This window comes from Falco punctatus (genome assembly GCF_963210335.1).
Source record: "Falco punctatus genome assembly, chromosome: 5".
In the NCBI taxonomy this organism is placed as follows: domain Eukaryota; kingdom Metazoa; phylum Chordata; class Aves; order Falconiformes; family Falconidae; genus Falco; species Falco punctatus.
In genome coordinates, this window is record NC_137584.1 from 30,494,127 (window position 1) to 30,504,236 (window position 10,110).

At 41.9% G+C, this 10,110-nt stretch overlaps 1 long non-coding RNA gene across 1 annotated transcript in view; it reads right to left on the reverse strand.

The window, feature by feature from the left end:
• The window catches only part of LOC308065098, a 56,796-nt gene extending 46,692 nt beyond the window's left edge, over window positions 1-10,104 (reverse strand). Inside the window, exon 1 of the long non-coding RNA XR_013928659.1 lies at window positions 6,687-10,104. This is a non-coding gene — a long non-coding RNA (uncharacterized lncRNA). The remainder of the gene's footprint in view (window positions 1-6,686) is intronic.
• Window positions 10,105-10,110: the final 6 nt, after the last annotated feature.

Here is a 10,110-nt window from a genome sequence, read left to right on the forward strand (position 1 = left end):
TGACAAGGTGACCCACTTAGTGGTTGAGGGAAAGGCTGTGGATGTTGTCAACCTGGATCTTAGTAAAGCCTTTGGCACCATTTCCCACAACATTCTCCTGGACAAACTGGCTGCTCATGGCTTCGATGAGTGTAGCCTATGCTGGGTAAAAAACTGGCCAAAGAGTGGTGGTGGATGGAGTTACATCAGCTGGTGACTGGTCACAAGTGGTGTTCCCCAGGGCTCAGTATTGGGGCCAGTTCTGTTTAATAACTTTATTAATGATCTGGACGAGAGAATCGAATGCACTGTCAGTAAGTTTGCAGATGACACCAAGCTGGGGTGGAGTGTTGATCTACTTGAGGGCAGGAAGGCTCTGCAGAGGGATCTGGATAGGCTGCACTGATGGGCCGAGACCAGCTGTATGAGGTTCAACAAGGACAAGTGTCAGGTCCTCCTGCACTTGGGTCACAACAAGCCTGTGCAATGCTACAGGCTTGGGGAAGAGTGGCTGAAAAGCTGCCTGTCAGAAAAGGGCCTGGAGGTCCTCAACCAGTCACCCCAAGTCCCTGAGGTCTCTCTTGAGTGCCCTCAGACTTCTTGTTGTGTGGACTTCATCACTGCCCACTTGGAAGACCAGTAATGGATGGGGAACAGAGGGCTGTGCCAGACAAGGTTGCTGTCTGGTAACATCCCTTACCCAGGCCCCAGGGAGGCAGCAGCCTTCCCTGTGGGTTGGGTATGGTCAGCATAGCAGACCCTCCATTCCTCTCAGAGTGGAGTCACTGGTGACAACCCCCTTTCTTTTCTTTGTAGCAAAGTTGGTCATGATGCATGGGGTTGAACAACTTTCCCCAGGCAACTTCTCCACCTGGATGGGCTTTTGTCCACATCATCATTTTCCTGGCCTCCAGGTTCCAGAGCTGCATACCTATTGTATAGGGGCACCTGGGAAGGTGAAGTAGGCTGGGGGTGATTCACCTGCTGTCCTGACCAGGGACCTGTTTGGTCTCTTCTCCCAAGTAAGAAGCAATAGGACAGGAGAAAATGGCCTCAAGTTGCACCAGGGGAGGTTTAGTTTGGATACTAGGAAAAATTTGTTCACTGAAAGGGTTGACCAACATTGGACCAGGCTGCCCATGGAAGTAGTTGAGTCACCATCCCTGGAGGTATTTAAAAGACGTATAGATGTGGCACTTAGGGACATGGTTTAGTGGTAGAAATGGCAGTGCTATGTTAATGGTTGGACTTGATAATCTTAAAAGTCTTTTCCAACCTGAGCAATTCTATGATTCTAACTATCAGAAAGAAATATGAAATAAACCAGAAGCCAACAATGTGTCACTATAAATCCATACTGCTTCTGTACACTGAATATTGAGTGGGATTCTGGTTTCCCATCCCAAAGGGTATAGTAGAAGCAGAAATGGGAGAGTGAAATGAGTTCTTTATAAAAGGAATTATTAAATAGACTGAGATTCTTCAGCTGGGAAAAGAGATGGGATATAATACAGGGTCTATAAAATCATGAATGGCAGGGAGAAAGTAAGTACAGAATTACTGCTTGCTGTCTCCTTTAACACAGTAACAAGGGGGTATCAAATGAAATTAGGAGGCTTGAATGACACAAGTTCAAACAAAGAGTTACTTTTTCACATCTATAATTAAGTTATGGAATGCCTGGCCACAGGATGCTGCGGTTGCTAAGAGCACATGAGGGCTCAAAAGTGAATCAGAAGAATTCACTAAAGAAAAATCCGCTGATGGATATCAGAAAGGCACTGCTGCTGGTTCAGTGAGCAAATGGGCTCCAAACCACTGGCAGAGGGGCCTGAGAGACTTCTGTGAGGGTGTGTCATTATCTGCTCGCACTGTTCTTGTCCTCTCCCATGGACATTTGCTCTTGCCCTGAGTCAGAGAGAAGATAGGGTGCTAGATGGACCACTGCTCTGACTTTGTATGGTCATGGTTATGTTTTTAGTGTACCTACAGAACTCCTATGCTTGAAGGTGAGAAAAGATCATTCCAGTAAAATCATATATCTTTCTGTCTGGTTGATGTCATCACTTAAGCAAATGGAGGGTAAAAAAATGCTCTTGGAAATCCAAACAGGAAGCACTTTGCAAAGAGGCACAGGCTGGTGCCTGCAGAGCTGCTGGTATTCATGCTCCATGGGACCTGAAAGAGACCTTTGCTACCTGCAGCCTGAGCACAGATGCATAAGGACAATTAAATGATCTGATTCTTTTTTTTTTTTTTTTTACCTTCTCCAGATTATGGCAGATCTGATGCTTATCATTTGAAAGCTAGGACACACCTGCACAGTAGCAGCACAGTGCTGAGCCAGAATCATGACAGACAGTATCTCTCCCTGGCTAATATGTTCTGACGAAACCAAGGCCAGCACTCAAGGAAAACTCTCTGGTTTTAGTGCTTTCATGGAGTTCAGTGCCAGCAGTGTGGTTACACTGACAGTATAGCATGAACCAAGGCTTTGTTCCAAATAACCCAGAACTGGCTCATCTAACCAGCCTTACCTCTGGGTGTAGAGTGACCTTCCCGATTAGCCTTTTAAAAGCCTTTCACTATATATGGCACTTTCAGTCTTAGCAAGATAAATCTGAAGGGAGAGCAAAGGGATGTCTCATGATGCAAGTACTAAAGCATTCTTGGATTTTCAAGAAAAAATACACAAAACAACTTCCTGACTAAAAAAGAGCTGTATCTGGCATGGGAAACTTCTACATTAGACCTTATCCTGACAGGGAAATATTAATCACAAAAGTTAGAGTTTGCTTAGGTGGAATTGATAATGACTTGTGTTCTGTGTGCTTTTAAAATGCATTTTACATGTTTTACATGTAAGCAGGATAAAGTCCTAAACAGTAAGATTTATAACCATTGCCTTAAAAGATCTTGTTCCACAAAGCTGAAAAAAAATTAAGAGATGTATCAGCCAGCCTGGAGGAGAAAATTTAAACCAACAAAAATATGAATAATAATTTACAGCAACTCAGAAAAATATCGTTAGATCTTCAAGAAGCCACAATTAAGAAGGATGTGCATACCAGCTGAAACCAACATTCTTCTGAGGAAGGACTGGATGATAGTTAATATTTTGCCAGTACTTCTGCAGACAAAATAGGGCAACCAGGTAATTATAGGCCTGTCAGTTTGAAGTCTATTCCAGGCAGAGTGATGGAGCTGCTGATAGGAAAGTCAATTAATAAAGTATTAAAACAGTGCAATTTAATTAATGGCAATCAACACAGATTAATGGAAGAAAGATCTTATCAAATTAATGTGCTATTTTTATAAGATTACAAATTTGGTGAATAAAAGCAATTGTGGTAACATTGTATACTTTGACTTTGGATGCATTTGCCATACAGTGTTACAAGAAATTCTTACAGAAATCAGAAATAACAGGATGAACACACCTGGCCAACCAACTTGTTCTAAAGCTGGCTAGCACTAGATCTGACAGCCTAATGTAACATGGGGCTACCAGAGAGTCAGTTCTGCAGGGACTGCTTATCAGCCTTGTGTTTACTAATGCATTCGGCAATGTGGGAGAAAGCAGTGTCTTCGCTAATAATATTTTTGAATGAACACAAATTTGGAAATGGGCAGAAATGGGCAATGCCTTTTTGGCATTGCTTGAGGAGCAGATGCAAAAGAAATAACAGGTGTTTCACATGTAACCCAACATAAAGGACCTATTTAAGAAGAAACATCTCAGGCTTTACTCCTTTAAGAAGAGATCTCCTGTGGGAATCTGAGACTGGAAAATGAACTGGGGGTCCTGGCAGCCAACCAGCTGAACCTCAGAGCCCTCTGAAATCATGTGGCTGAAAGGGCCAGTGCAATCTTTTTCTATGTGCAAAGGATAGCATCGAAGGGGGGTAAGAAGGTTGTATTACTTCTGCATTTGGCATTGGTAAAAGCTGTTGGAATAATGCTGATCATGATGTCAGCAGCTCCAGAAGGATGCTGGCAAATTGGAGGTAGTTCAGAGAAAAAACACAAGAGTATGAATGGAAAAAGAAAAAGCTGTAAAATGGAGTGACTCCACAGGGTAAGTCTATTTAGATTTAGTGTATCAAAGTAAAAGCTAAGGAATAACGTGATTATGCTTTGTAAGTGCTTTCATGTGGAATAGACACTGTCCATTAGGGCAGTTTTGTTCTGTTAGAAAAATATACAAGGAAATCTATGGAAAGCTGAAGGTGCATATTTTCTGTTAGATTAAGGATAGGCAACTACTGCAACCATTTACTATTCATTATGATACAGCTGGGTGTCTTTTCTGTCTAATCCTCCTTAAGTCCTGCTCTTGTTCAACAGGAAGGAATCAGCTCAAGTCGAGGTAAGCTAATGACCCATGTTGAAGAGTCAGAAATGGTGTTAAGATGGTTTACATCATTAACATCTGTGAATGCAACTGTGTAAATTATATACACAAACATTCTTTTAAGTAAATAAAATAGAGTTATTTCTAAGTGAAGAATGCAGTCCAAATTTAGCTAATGGCAGTTTTTTGCGTAATCAAGAGGTGCTTTGTGAATGATGGGGGTGGTGGTTCTTTCTAGCTCTGCTTTGGGAATCTGCTCATTTTTCAGTGTTACCTAAAAAGATGGCAACACAAGATTGCAAGGAGGTTTTGGAGAACAGCTCCTAGAAGCACATCCAGTTGTTGTGTTTCCATCTCACATTCATCTCCACCAGCATCATGCCGATGGGTGCAACTAAGGCAGCAAAACCTGCCTAAGAGGGATCTGGTTCAGGTTATGTACTTGTATGGAAAATAACTTCCAAGGCAATTTATTCCTAAAGTGAAAAGTGGATGTTATACCTCCCTAAAAGAATAGAGACCTTAATGGCAAGTGGCTTCAATCCCAAAAAGTTAGGAATAACCACTCGTAATATTTCATAGCTTCTCTTGCATACAAAGGTTTTCCTGGAATGTGCAAACACAGCACATCTCTTCCTGATCTTACACCCATGGGTGTGCTTTACTCACCTAGTTCATTACAAAAGAAATAAACCCACCCTTTTCCTTCTCTTAGCAATACTAGTACAACTTAAAATACAGGAAATATAAAAGGCATGCCACTTACATCTGATCAGTGAGGGAGTGCTCTTCCTCAGGTAATTTCATACAGCTAAAAGAGGGGGCTGTTCAGAAAAGAATTCTACCACATAAGATTGATTTCAATTAGTGAGGGATAACATTGATATGGATATACATAACGCAACCACTTTTTAGCTTCTGGGAATGGTGCCATCTGTGAATAATGAGAGCTAGTGGTAACAGAAAATGTAAGGTCTGACTAGGGTAGCTAACAGCCCACAGTCTTGACAGTCTGATTTGGAGGGCAGTGTTGTGATTTAGAAGGTCAATTTGTTTTTGCTTATGCTACCTGAGACCCATCAGCAACGCATCCAATGTACAGATGGAGATCTCTAAACTACCAGGAATGGCTAGGCTGGGAACATACCATAGTCACAGCCACAGCCTAAAACGTGGATATGCAATACTATCACTTTGGAAAAATTTACTACGTTACTGGGATTCAGAACCAGAGATGAAGATCCCTGATTCTTGACCCAAAGACTGCTTTGTCTCCTAGGCAGAACATTCTTCCATACACAGGGATTTGTCCTGCAGACAGCTAAGATACTTCCTAGGCCCCAGATGAATAAACATATGAAGGCAAACCTCACAACACTTCAGTTAACAGCTTTTTTTCTTTACAATTTCTGTACAATATAACAAGAAGACTTTTGCAGAAATGTTGAACCTGCTTCTTTCTACCCTGTTTAACTGGCTTCTGTACGTAAATCACTTTGTGGAGGGCTGGGGTGTTGGTTTTCTTTTAGGGTTTGTTTGTGTTTTTGTTGTTGTTGTTGTTGTTGTTGTTGTTTTTTATTTATTGCAGTGTAGTCAGTTGTAAATCTTGCACTGAGTTATTGAATAATACAATTTTTTTTACTTTATTTTTTTGGTGTGTGTTGTTGTTTGAGTGAAGAATTAAGCCTAAGGCTTGATTCTGACTATAGATATGGTACATAGGTATTTACCCTTAGATACTTTGTTGTATCCCTATTACACATGCATTTAATCACCACATATGCAGTTCATGCAAATGGGTACGTTTCCTGTCAAGTTACCTCTTGAAAGCAGCTCAGTTAATAAAAAAAAGGACTTACAGACCAAAAGCCAAAATCACATCTCTTTTTAAAGACGTGTCTCCATGTCTTTGAATTGCCCTTTTTGATGTATGGAGAAAACACTTGTCCCTTTAGTATCCCATGATTTATCATTTTGCTTAGCCTTCCTTATTAACTTACTAAAGTTCTAGTGTAAATGATTACAAAAAAACTATTAAAAAATAGAAAAACATATCCAAGTTGTCATGGGAATTCAGCCTTGACAACTGGTGGAATGGTACTTGCAAGCATATTTTGAGCGAGCTACTTGGATTAATTTTGCTGGAACAAGACTGTCGTCTCAATATGACAGCTCTCAACACCTAATAGTTGTTTAATGTTCCCAGTAGGCTCAGCCCTGCGCTTTGTAAATCAGCAAAAAATAAAATTAAGTTCTTTATTTTACTACTTCAAAAATTATTATCCTTTTTGTTCTAGCTTGTGTTTGTACGCCGATAATATATTTTCTGTAAAGGGACAAAGAGCAGACTGACCTGGAAAAGGAAGTCTTTCTTATGTAGAGCTGTCTTTGATCACTCACAAGACTTGTGCTCTGATCTACGCTCATTGACATCAATAGAAGAAAGACTGCTATTGGCTTGGAGGGGAGGGTTGGCTCCTGTCCACACAGAGTCCATATTCACAAAAGCTGAAAGATAAAACATACCGAAAGTCAGAGTTACAGAAAAGATGCTTTTCTTTGCACAAGGTTAGATTTACAACACACTATTCACTTTATATTTTTCCTTACTCTCTGACACAGGAAACTCCAATTTCTGCATCCTATTGTTGCTGTTTACTTGCAGATAAACCCTAGATACAGAAAAGGGGAGAGTTTTGTGGGTACTTTCTATAGCATGAAAATAGAAGGCCTCCTTCATAGACTCTCCTGGGACACTGAAGAATAGGAAAAAGGAAAATAAGGCTCCAGGGAAACTGCCCCCCCTACCCCACCCCCCGCTGCATTTCCTGCAGGAAGAGCCATTCCAGAGAGGGAACTCAGCACTATAGTAATGAACACAGTAATCAAAGTGGATAATTGCAGAGTCTGTTTAAAAGATAAAGAAACTTCTAATGGGATTGTCTCTCTTAGTGACAGTTTCCAGACAAGGTAAATCAGCACAATGAAGTCCAGAGATGAAAACTCAGTCAGTGAACAGTCCTAAAAGGAATCCTCCCCAGCTCAGCTGGGGGAAGGAAGGCAACCTTTATTCTGACATGTATCGGTGTCTTCAGGAAGGTCATGGGAGATGATGATAGTTTTGTTGTATGCCATTCTGCTGGCTATTTCTTTGGTACCAATGATTCAGTAACTGGTTTATATTACATATTCAAAAACATTATCTCATTCAATTGAATGAGAAAATATAATGAAACAATATTTGCACTACCAACACAGTTTATTTCAAACAAGAGTCTCCAAATACTGTGAACATGACATTTAGGCTTGGATCAGCCAGTGGCATCCCTTTAGCTCACACATTCTGGGCCAACGTCTTTCAAGTCAGGCATCTCTTTCTCATTTTGTTAATGCCTCCTACATAAGTACCACAACTATGCAAAGCAGGCAGCAGTCAGAAATAACTTCATTGCCGACTTGATCTTCAGACTTTGATCTGACTTGTAGGATCTGATTCCTGTTCACATCTCATGTGTTATATGTTGAACTTGCTTTACAATTTCAGCTGACCAATGGAGACTTGGGTCAATAAAAACAGGCACAGGATTATGTACACCTATTGTGTCTATGACGGATATAAAGATTTGCTCATTCAGAGTTTATTCCTGTAATGTCATACTAAAATGGCAATATTTTCATTGACATATCTGAGAGCAGAAGCAATGTTTACAAAGTGTTGGTTTGGGGAAATACGGCATATAAAAGGGAAGTAAAATTATTAAAAATATACTGGAAAAGCAAAATTTATCTCATGGATAGATAAAAGTGTCATTCCCACTACATGTACCCTTCCATGCCTCTTAGGGCAGAATTAATCCAGAAACCAAAACTTAAGAAGTCTTCTTCCCAAACTTGAATATTTATGGCAAGTAAATCCCATTCTATGCTGAATCACTTCTTTAGATTCTATTAAAAATCAGGAGTTTCTAACCTGAGGCTTAGAATTAGATTTTTCATCTCTTTCTCCTTTCACTCCTTTCTCCTGTTGGGCTTGAAGGCTCTGGATAGCCTTTCCAGAATTACTAGGGGCTGTGGCTCCAGCTGATGCTGGGTTACTAAGAAAGTTAAAGAGAACACATTGGTTTAGAGAAAAAAGGTTGATGCAAGAGCCTATGTCTCCCATGCTTTGTCATAGTCAGAAGGAGTATGCAGGGGAAGAGGAAGGGAGAAATTGTGTAAAAAGCCATCTACTAAGAAAAGAATGTTTGATTTGGATCACAGGATGTGAGACGGGAGAATGTATTGCATAACTTTATGGCTTGTCCTTATTTGCAATGATTCAATATCCGGCAGTGCTCATCCCATTTCTAAAAATGGTATTGAAAAGTTACAGAGTATTCAGAGGTGATGGGAATAAGTGAGGAATGGAAGGAAAACACCTTCTCATTTTATGGCAAATAGCAAAGACCAGGTCTGGAGGTCATCCTACAGGTTGTTGCAGATCACTGATTCTGTGTCTTTCCTCATTACCCATGGGACATTCAGCAGGTCAAATCCCCTCTGTTGCTGAAGGCTCACCTCCATGCCAAACTTGAGATCATGGCAATCCTTTCTTAGTGGAATCCTATCTTACAACTGCATAACAGGGCATGTACAGCTCCCAGTGTGGGGAACGAGATGAGGCAGGTGCAGTACCGTGGAGGGAGAACTACCCCTCACCACAGCCATTTCTGAAAACTCCCCTGTCAAGACTAGCTCCCGATGGAAGAATCCCTACAGCCTCTCTGGAGCCCTGTTTAGAGGTATTTCTTCTCTCTACCTGAAAGCAGACACCTGCGGAACAGACTTCTCTATCAGGGTTATTTGAATATTAGCATGGTAATTTCTCCCTACCCCTTGAAAACAAGCATCATTCAAGCCTGCAGGTCCTTACACCAAAACAACTCCTCTCCCATTTCTGACCCTCCCCTGTGCTGATGTGGGGAAAGGGGAGCCAAAATACAGCCAGCCCCATGGCACCATGGCATCACCCTCAAAAGGCTGCAGCTCGGGGCCACAGCCCTGCTCTCCCCACCACCCTGTTCTCCTCTTACTGTTTTTTTTTTTTTTTTCTGTTTTGTTTTGGTGTTTTTTGGGTTTGGTTTTTTGGTGGGTTTTTTTTGTGGGTTTTCTTTTTGTCGTTGTTTTAAAGGGATTCACAACAAACACACAGACAAGAACTAGGGAGTAAATGCCAGACTCATTCGGCGTTCAGGGAGCCGCTCATCAAACTTGCAATATATGTCCAAACTCCTGTTATTTAAACATTAGGGGAGCGGGTGAAAACAACCTACCAGACCGCAGTGGTGCTGGGCGGGGACAGACCGACCTCATTCATGGCTTTCTCTGTGCAGGGCGAAAAGGTTTACGTCTTCCCTCTGCCCCCCCATTTTAATTTGGGGATGGATTAAGACGAGCCTGGAGTCGGGAGAACTCCTCCCACCCGACAGCACCGGGAAGCAGCCGCTCTTGCTCCCGTAAGTACGCGGAGACCCGCGCTGCCCGGAAAAAAACGATTTCTTCATTGAGAAAAAAAGCCGGCCCGGCGCCAGCCTGCCACCGCCTGCGCCCACCGTTATGGCTGTTAATATTTATTAATTCGTTATTATATTAAAATTAATTAATTAACATTAGTGACCCCAACCGCACGGGTAATCCCCCCGAGAGGCTGGACCTGCCGGCGCTCAGGCAGCGCGGGGGGAGCCGCAGCCAGCATCGCACCGGTGCGTGGTGGTGTACAGCGGTGCCAGGCTGCCCCC